The sequence below is a fragment of the Simochromis diagramma genome, unplaced genomic scaffold (genome assembly GCF_900408965.1).
Source record: "Simochromis diagramma unplaced genomic scaffold, fSimDia1.1 OVJJ01000656.1, whole genome shotgun sequence".
In the NCBI taxonomy this organism is placed as follows: domain Eukaryota; kingdom Metazoa; phylum Chordata; class Actinopteri; order Cichliformes; family Cichlidae; genus Simochromis; species Simochromis diagramma.
The window spans coordinates 858,585-867,631 of record NW_024387038.1 but is presented as its reverse complement, the minus strand read 5'-3'; positions in this window follow the sequence as shown (position 1 = coordinate 867,631).

Below are 9,047 nucleotides of genomic sequence, written 5' to 3'. Positions count from 1 at the left end.
TCTTTTCCATGACCAGCAGGGAACAAAATCCTCCAATTTGAAAAAGTAGTCACATTTAACATTCCTTGGCCCCCTTTTTCTATGTACTTCCTGATTAGCTAATGGCTTCAATCACTAGTTGCAAGCTTCGCTGATTACAACATGGCGTCCACTTTAGTGGTTCTGGTTCTTATATGGTGTTTTTTTTCTATTCTTTTCTACTCTACCTAAGCATACATGTCACAAAATGCTTTCCATCTAACATTCACACTCCGATAAACAAACTCAGGGTTCAGTATCTTACCCAAGGATACTATGGCATACAGACCAGAGAAGTCACGGATCAAAATGCCAACCTGCCAGATAGCAGACGACCCCGCTCTACCTCCTGCAACTCCAACAACCCCATTTTATAAATTCTGATCCTCATAAGAGGCAAACATTAGAATAAAACTGGGCAGGATTTAGATAACGACCTTCTACAGTACCAACGTGCAGCAGTCTGCGCTTACAACCAACATATGTAGAAGAGCATCTCTGAATGTACATTGAACCTTGAAGCAGAACCTACAACAGCAGCAAACCACACTGAGTGCCAATGCTTTCCATAATTCCTTTGTAAATGTACAATGTCAGTAAAGGGCTGTTCTATTCTGTTCTGTTTCTGTCAGCTAACAACAGGAAACTGAGGCTACAGTTTTGCACAAGCTCAACGACACTGGAGAATAAAAGATTGGAGAAACGTGACCTGGTGGTCTGATTTCTCCTGTGATATTCTTCCATGAAAGTATGGATCTATCCTGCCTTCAATGGCCGGGAGTGGCCACGTCACAAACCTTTTGTACCTGAAAGGCCAATGAGTGTTTATGTCACGGGGTGGAATGGACAAGTTTTTATTTGCATGTGTTGCTGTGTTTTATTAGTTTGATCTTTTAATAATGCACAGTGTTTTATTCTTATGGTTTTACTGCATGTTTTATTGTATAGCAATTGAAAATGTGACGTCATTTCTGGGGTAAAACCGCAAAGGATTGTATGTACAAGTGGCAAGTGGTACTAGCACGCACGGGCTATTACAGGACAACAGTTGCACAGAGATAAACAGAGACACAAAGAATGGCAAGAAGCTGTTGTATTATTAACTGCCACAGCCGGTCGCATGACAGCCACGGGAAGCCGACGGGTAAAGAGATCGGTTTTTATCGGATTCCTTCATGGAAGAAAAATTGTTCAAGTCATGTTTCCGAACTCACGAAGAGGCGACGGATGGCCTGGATTGCAGCTATTCGAATACCAAATATAACGCTCCAGAACACTCCAGCTGTTAGTCTGCTCCAAGCATTTCCACAAAGGTAAGTCTTTTGTTGTAGTTAAAACGTAATTTATCAAATAAATCTTGTATTGATTTGAACTGAATTCGTTGCGCTATGCTGCTTTGTTCACTGTGGCTTTGCGGGCTAATGTTTGTTGTGTTTTGTAGGAAAACCAGCCTACAAAATGCTGGAATGCAATCCACACTGGGCACCCTCTATCAACCTGGGTCATACCGAGTTCAAAGCTGCTACCACAGTGAGATTTGATCGGTTAAGAGAGAGAGCGATATCAAAACAGCCACGAAAAGTCCTGCGTATATGTGCTCAAGTGTTGTATTGAAGCAATCAAGTGATGAATAACTGTTTTCCAGTATGTTGTTTTGCAATGTTTTTGGGGGGGGGGTTGCAGTGTTGATTTGTTTTTCACCAAAGCAGCTACTAAAACATAATGAAATACAATTTTGCCTCTTTCTTGTAAGATTCTATAATAAAATGAAACAATGCCAGTTATAAATAAAAACAATAAATTGAATGAATTATGAAACACTTATTTTATTTCTATTGGATCTGAAAATGTTGTGTAATACTACAACCTGAAACGACAAATAGATTGTGTTGGCCTGTACAAGAGACAAAGACAAAATTTTAACGACCGCTGTAAAATGAAACAGTCCAAATCAGAAAATAGACACACCAAAGTAAACTGGACCTGGGCTTGTTGCAGGGATCTGAAGTTACTAAACATTTTTGGAGTGTATGCACTAACACTTAGGACCATATAATAATAAATATGTCCGTGATGAAAGTTGGGCAGTGCGCTAACGTCCTTACTCCACCCTGTATGCTCGTGTGGGTCTGACCCTTTCACTCCTTTGATTTTTTTTTTCCTCGTACCTTTTTTTTTTGCCTTTTCGTCACGTCTGTCTTTGTACGGACCTGCTGTGTTCTCCATCGATTTGTACATATAGATACATTTTGCAAATAAAATGCAAGTAGGGATTAAAACCGCAGAATTAATGATTAGCAGTCCTGGAAATGCTAGTGCTTGATGCAGTGTTTTGATTTTGCTGCCACTCGTACCTACAATGCAATGCGCGAAAGTCACATGGTCTGTCGATCTCTATATATTAACTTATCCCGGAGAGACTCCACCCCCTCCTGATCACTAATTGCACACACCTGGGAGGTCACAGAGGCCAATAAGGGGGCCTGGCAGGACAGAGACCGCAGCGGCGGCGACAGAGAGGTGGGAGGACGTTTCCCGAGCGGAGCTCAATTGGCAGCAGCAACAGGCTTGGAGGCCCTGGCAAGTGGGCTGCAGAGAGGCAACAGGGATTAAGGAATATTCTGCAGCGTGCTGGAGATTCACAGCTGGGAGACGGGAAGAGAAGTATCGAGCGAGGGGCGAGATACCTGACGCACGCTTGGGCCTAGGATAGCGGCAGGCAGAGTTCTGACCTCTGCCTTGCGGGCGGCAGCCGGCGAGTCTTTACATGTACACTTTTATTTTAGGTCGGATGATCAATGTTAAATGTTTTTGGGGCTTATTATTGCCCGGCTTACATCATATGAAGTGCCACGTCCCCTCAGCTGCAGCGTGTTCTCAGCTTGATGCCATTAAGAGCGAATTACAGACCAAAAAAAAAGAGCCGTGAATTACACACTACACGATTTACTGTGAACCGCTCCTTAATATGTAGGTAATTTGATTCCAGCACAGAAACTGCACTGGCTTTCGCCTACAATGAATGCTGTTACACAGAGCTAATTTACACAAAATAAATCATTAAACGGCTAATGCCGAGAAAATGGGAACCAAGGGTAGAAAATGAAGATTAATTTTCATGAGACCGCTCTCGCATTTCTGTTTGTGTACAAATTAAATGGGGAACAACACAATAATTAGAGAGCTTTGCAGAGAAAGGTGTATTTTTCTTTTTTGCTTTGACAGAGCATGGCCGGGTGTTCACGTTAAACTGGGCTCCAGCTGCGCGCCACGCAGATGTGAGAGCGCTATTGAACCAAATCATAAATTACCAAATGTCACCTTGAATGGACAAACTGTTATTAAGCTTTACACCCGCTTGAAACACTTTCAATAAACAGAGACTGCACGAGGCAATTTATTGACCATGTGGCGCGTCTAGACTGGCCTGCTATGTCCGCTGTTACTATAGGCTGCTATAGTCGGTGGATTGATATTCGTCCACGACTGGCGCCCTGCGTGTTTGAGCTCACTCTTTTTTTGTGACACGAAGCCAGCAGCCATCATTATCCGTCTCGATTCCTCTGACCCATGCGTACATCACAGCAAACAAACGCACACACAATCAGAGACACACGCAGAAAATCAAAGGTGTGTTCATCTCCGAAGGAGGCTGAATCAGTGTCTGATCTGATCTCGGGTCATCAGCAAAGCATTGCTCATAGAATGTGTGTTTCATGTGTGTGTGTCTGTGTGAGATCAATACCCAGATACAGACAGCTCAGCCCCACCCTGCCTCAGGTCTGGGCTCCGGGGAGCACACGCATACAGGGAAAAGAAAGAAGCAAAAGGTCTGACAGAGCTGGAGCTTTTAACCACCGAGTCTATCTTCGCTTCTGGCGCAAAACAGAAATAAAGCGAGGACAGAGAGAAAGAGAGGTGGGGAGGCAGAGGACAGTACGGCTCAGGAGAAACTGGTTAAATCATGCGATTCGTGTGCACAGCGGGGTGGGTGTGGGCAGTGAGCGGGAGATTAGAAATGACAGATAAAGAATGTGACAAGGACGAAGAGACGGAGGGAAAGCGGGCATAAATACAAGAGAAATGCAGACTGTGGCATAAATAAGGACCTACTGTAGCAGAAAAAGAAAAAAAGTAAATTGATGGCCTTTGAGTTTTGTTTTAACTGTCTTTTCTCCCGCTTTAGCGTAAATGGCAACGTGCCACAAAAAGGCCAGCTGTGAGTTGCCAAATGGATGTGAGAGCATGTGGAGGTGAGCTGTAGGAGTCTTCCTATATTCAAAGCGTTTTTTGTATTCTCTGATTCTGCGTTTCTATGAGGCTCTTTTATGAGTGACTGAAGGAGTGGAGTTATGTGAGATCAAGAGACAAGAGGAAAAAGGAGAGAGGAGGTTCCTTCAGGCGTCCGCTGTGCTCCACTCGCCTCGGAAAGGTGTAAATTGAAATGAAAATGGGATCTGACTTTGATTAAAAACTTTTATATCCCCACATCTTCCACCTTTGCCTGCTCAGCCTCGTCGTCTCCCACAGAAAACTCTTATGAAGCCTCGTATTTCTTTTTGTATTTAGACTTTTTAGTGAAAAGAGGGTTTTTTTGTTAATCGATGCAGATTAACACCATTATAACTTTACTCCCAGGAACTGTACAGCTGGAGCCGGTTGCTGATTAGCTCAGTATGACCAATTTTCGCCTGGTTCCTTCTTCACGAGGAGCCGTCATAGCGGGCAGCTGCACAGGTTTGGTCTCTCGTAAAGGTCTTTAACTTGTTTGGCGACTGTGTAAACTACTAAAGGTCTTTACACATCAGAGGTGTAAAGTTCGTGTGATTATTTTGTGAATTAAAAATATTTTTGGACTCAGCCTTCTTCTTAAGTAGCTTCAGGATGAAGCTTCCTTTTTTCAGATCAGAATAAACACATCTGACCAATCAGATCACTGCATTTGGCAACAATTGTGCTTTTAACTCAAGACGTGCACCTCTGTTGCATACACAATGGCATGAAAGTAGTGGACACCCAGCTAGATGGTGATCAGTTGGCTCTCTGGAATGATTTCTCAGCCTCTTCAGATACAGTCCCAACTCTACCAGCAAGAGTTCACCTGAAATCTGTACGAAAGCAGCCGTTTTACAGCTTCAACTCCTGGATCAAACCATTAAATTCTCCCTGTTGCTACCTTCTCCTGAGAAATGGATGAATCCTTTTTCTTCCTTTTCTTCTTTGAAACATCAGGACCAGCTCATCATCACTTGAAGTCGACTCCGTTTTATTGAAGTGCATTTTTGAGGATGAATCATTTGCAAAATCGTAATGCTTTCGATGTGTATATACGTTACATGACAAGTTCACAATCCTGGAATTTTTTTCAATATTTTCGCAATGGGCTCTGTGTGTAAAAGCCTTGAGATTGGAAAATGGGACACAGCTAGGCTCCACTGGTAACTAAGGCCCCAGTCACATGGGCTTAGAGATCAGTTACCATCTCCCTGAAGACCACCTATTGTTCTCTGGCTGGTTGGAGAGTGGTTGCTGGAGTAAGCCAGCATTTAAAATTATGAAGCTAATCACACAGAGGTGCATGGCCTGCACAAAAAAACTTTGATATTACCTCGTTATTATTCCACATGCTCGTGAGTTTCTTGTTATCTGTGCCTGTAGTTCCCAGTTTAGATTCAGATGACGAGTTTGATAGTTCCCTTACTGTTCCCTGAGTCTTGTCTTAGTGTTTGTCCTTTTGTTCCCTATCACTTGTGTCTTGTTTAATTTTGGTGATTTTTTTTTCTCTGACATGTGTTGGGTTTTACATCATTTGTCTTGTTTACCAGATTAGCTGTCTTCCCACCTGTTAGCCCTCCCCTCATTACCTGATGTGTCTCCTTTTGTCTTTTGTCATGTTATCCCTCTTGTTTCTAGGTTTTCCCCTAAGAGTCCTAGTATTTGGACTTCCTTGCACCTTCCATCCTCCTATTAATTTGGACTTGGGTATCTCCATTTGGGCCCACATCCTGCCTGCCACTAACTTACCATCTTCATCAAATATTAAATTCTGGGGTGTTTGGCATAAAAAAAAATGAAAATCCACTGCACTTACACCTGTAACCGTCCAGGACATTGTTTTGACTCAATGGAAATTCATGTAAAACAAAAACCCGGGCAGGTCAGGTTGCCTGGTGACACAATTATTTACAAAAATTTGATGTGAAGGTTGCAATAAAATAAAGCAGAGCCAACTCTTGTAACTCTTTTAAATGGCACCACCTAAAATTCATTTTTAACTTTTTAAACTTTTTAAATTTTTAACTTATTTTACGGTATTTAAATGACAAATTACAGACGTATAGTGTTTGTTTTTTAGCAACGTCGAATATATCATTTCACTTTATGATGTTTAAAGAAATAAAGTCATTTGTAACGCTAATAAACCTCCAAACCTTAATCTAAAATACTAATTTTGTCAAATTTTACTTATAAGGAAAAAATTGATAAAAAAATAAAAACTTCTTCAAAAAATAATGATGATAATAATAATAATAATAATAATAATAATAATAATAATAATAATAATGTATACTTTATTGATCCCTGAAATGAAGCTTATACATAAGTTCAGTAAGCAACATATGTAATCACACATCTACTCCCGGGTGTTTGGTGGCTAGTCTATATCTTCAACTTTCCAACACTATCAAGCTCATTGCTGACATCACTGGTGTGGTCCAATCATCTGTCTGCCCGCAATCTTCAGACCAATCAGCCTCGATTCCAGGTTCTTCAGCTCTGACTGCTTACCTGTCATTCTCCCATGCAGACTCCTCTTCCCATCTCCGCCTCTCTCATGTTACTCATAGTTCCAGCTAAACCTTCATCTGCATCACCACCACCCTCTAGACTCCAGGGGGTTCTGTCTAATACCTGTCACCGATGGGAATCCGTGATGGGCCCTCAGAGTCCAACAAATAACTTGATTGATTCTGTTTATTTGTATGCTCAGTTCATCCTAACAATCTCATCTTATTAAAATGACTTCATTGCTACAGGACAGGTCAGTTTTAGTGTTAATGCTGTAAAGTTTGAGATTTTAACATGAAATTGACCACAGGGATCAACTCCCTCCTGAGCCTGCCTCAAGTGGCAGCTAGAGGAACTGCAGTTTTCACAACTTCTGTATTGGCTCCATTTTTTAGCTCCAGATGCTGCTCCTTGTATAGGGGAAGTAAACAAGCTAGCAAAGCTAATGAAAAGCACCATCTGTCCACCATTCGGCGGGTTACAATCAAAATTTCTTGTCAGAAAAAGTGAAAGTATAACCATTACGTTCACCATTTTTATGCTAATCGACATAACATTTCCCCGTGTAACCGCAGCACACAACCTTGACAAGCCATTCTTCTGTGAGAAATAAAATCTGAGGTTTAAATGATTATCGATCGGATTCTCCTATATTCTCTCCCATCTAGAATATTCACAGGCCCCAAAGACATGAAAAGAGAGCTCAGAAATTTCATCCATCAACAAACACCTTTGATTCTGCCCATGCACAACAGAGCCCTGCCTCATCAAAACACAAACCACAGACGGATGAAGAGAAATGGATTAGAAAGTCAAAGTCTTTGACGCGCTGCTCAGAATTTATTGATTGCCTTCCTTTTTTTCACCCGTCTGCTCCTTTTCTTTTCCCTCCACTGAATTTTTTGCAAAACCGCTGTAATCACTGGCAATTTGCAGGGAGCCTCACAGCTGGACACTTGCCCGCTGCTGACAGAGTGCGAGCATGTCGGAGCGCAGAGATATGTGTGTGTGTGTGTGAGTCTATGTGTGAAGGAGTTGTGTGTTTATTGTGCCTTCACGCCATTGTGTCCAGAAAGGTTCATTTTGGGAGAACAGGGATCCATCTCTGTATTGGAATTAGTGTATAGGTGAGGGTCCAGAGGGGACAGGAGGAGATTTTTATAAACTGTTGATTACCTAGGGGAGTCCCTCGACTTAAATTGAGCTGGAGCCAGATACACGCACGCACATGCAGTTTCGACACATCCACCTTTCATTATGGTGTAGCAGTGTGCCTCTATCTCACACTGTCAATCTTTAATCCTTGCAGTATGCATGTGACTCCATTATGCTCTACGCCCATGTAGTGATATTGTGTGATTGGACTAAATGTTGTGTACCATTAAAAATAAAACAAACAGAAACACTCTTGTGCTTTAATGGCACTATTAGGAATCTCTGCCATATTAATCATGCTTAAGCCTGTTAGGATCCGTGTCACTTTCTTAGGATTAGTTAGCATTCTGGGAAATATGATGATGAGAAGCTTAATATCTGTCTTTATTCGTAGCTACAGCCAGGAGATGCTTAACTTAGCATTAGCATTAAGAGGTAAAACAGCTAGTATCACTCTCTAAAGGTTGAAAACCAACCAGAGAGCTTTGTTTGTTTAAAATGTCTAAAAACAAGGTGAGTTAAAAGAAGGTGGTGGATGGAAGGTTGTGCAGTAGAGTTTGGGTGGGGTGGGAGCAACATCAGCATGATTGCAGGGTTGTTATGAGCTGCCATTTTGTTAGGTACACCCTGCTATTACTGGGTTGGACCCCATTTTTGCCTTCAGAGCTGCTTTAAGTCTTAATGGCACAGATTCAACAAGGTGCTGGAAACATTCCTCAGAGATGTTGGTCCATGTTGACATGACAGGATTACACAGTAAATGTTTTAAATCACACAGCGGAGTAAATTTGCTGTTCCACCACATCCCAAAGGTGCTCTATCGGTCTGAGATCAAGTGACTGTGGAGGCTAGTGAACTTATTGTCATGTTCAAGAAACCAAGCCATCACGAGGTGGGTACACTGCGGTCAGAAAGGGAAGGACATGGTCAGCAACAACACTCGTTTAGACTGTGGTGTTTAAAGGATGCTCAGTTGGTACTAAGAAGCCAAAAGTGTGCCAAGAAAATGTCCCGCACACCATTACACCACCAGCCTTGAGACTGTAGGTTGAAGTGCATCTGTAACCGGAAGGTTGCCGGTTCGA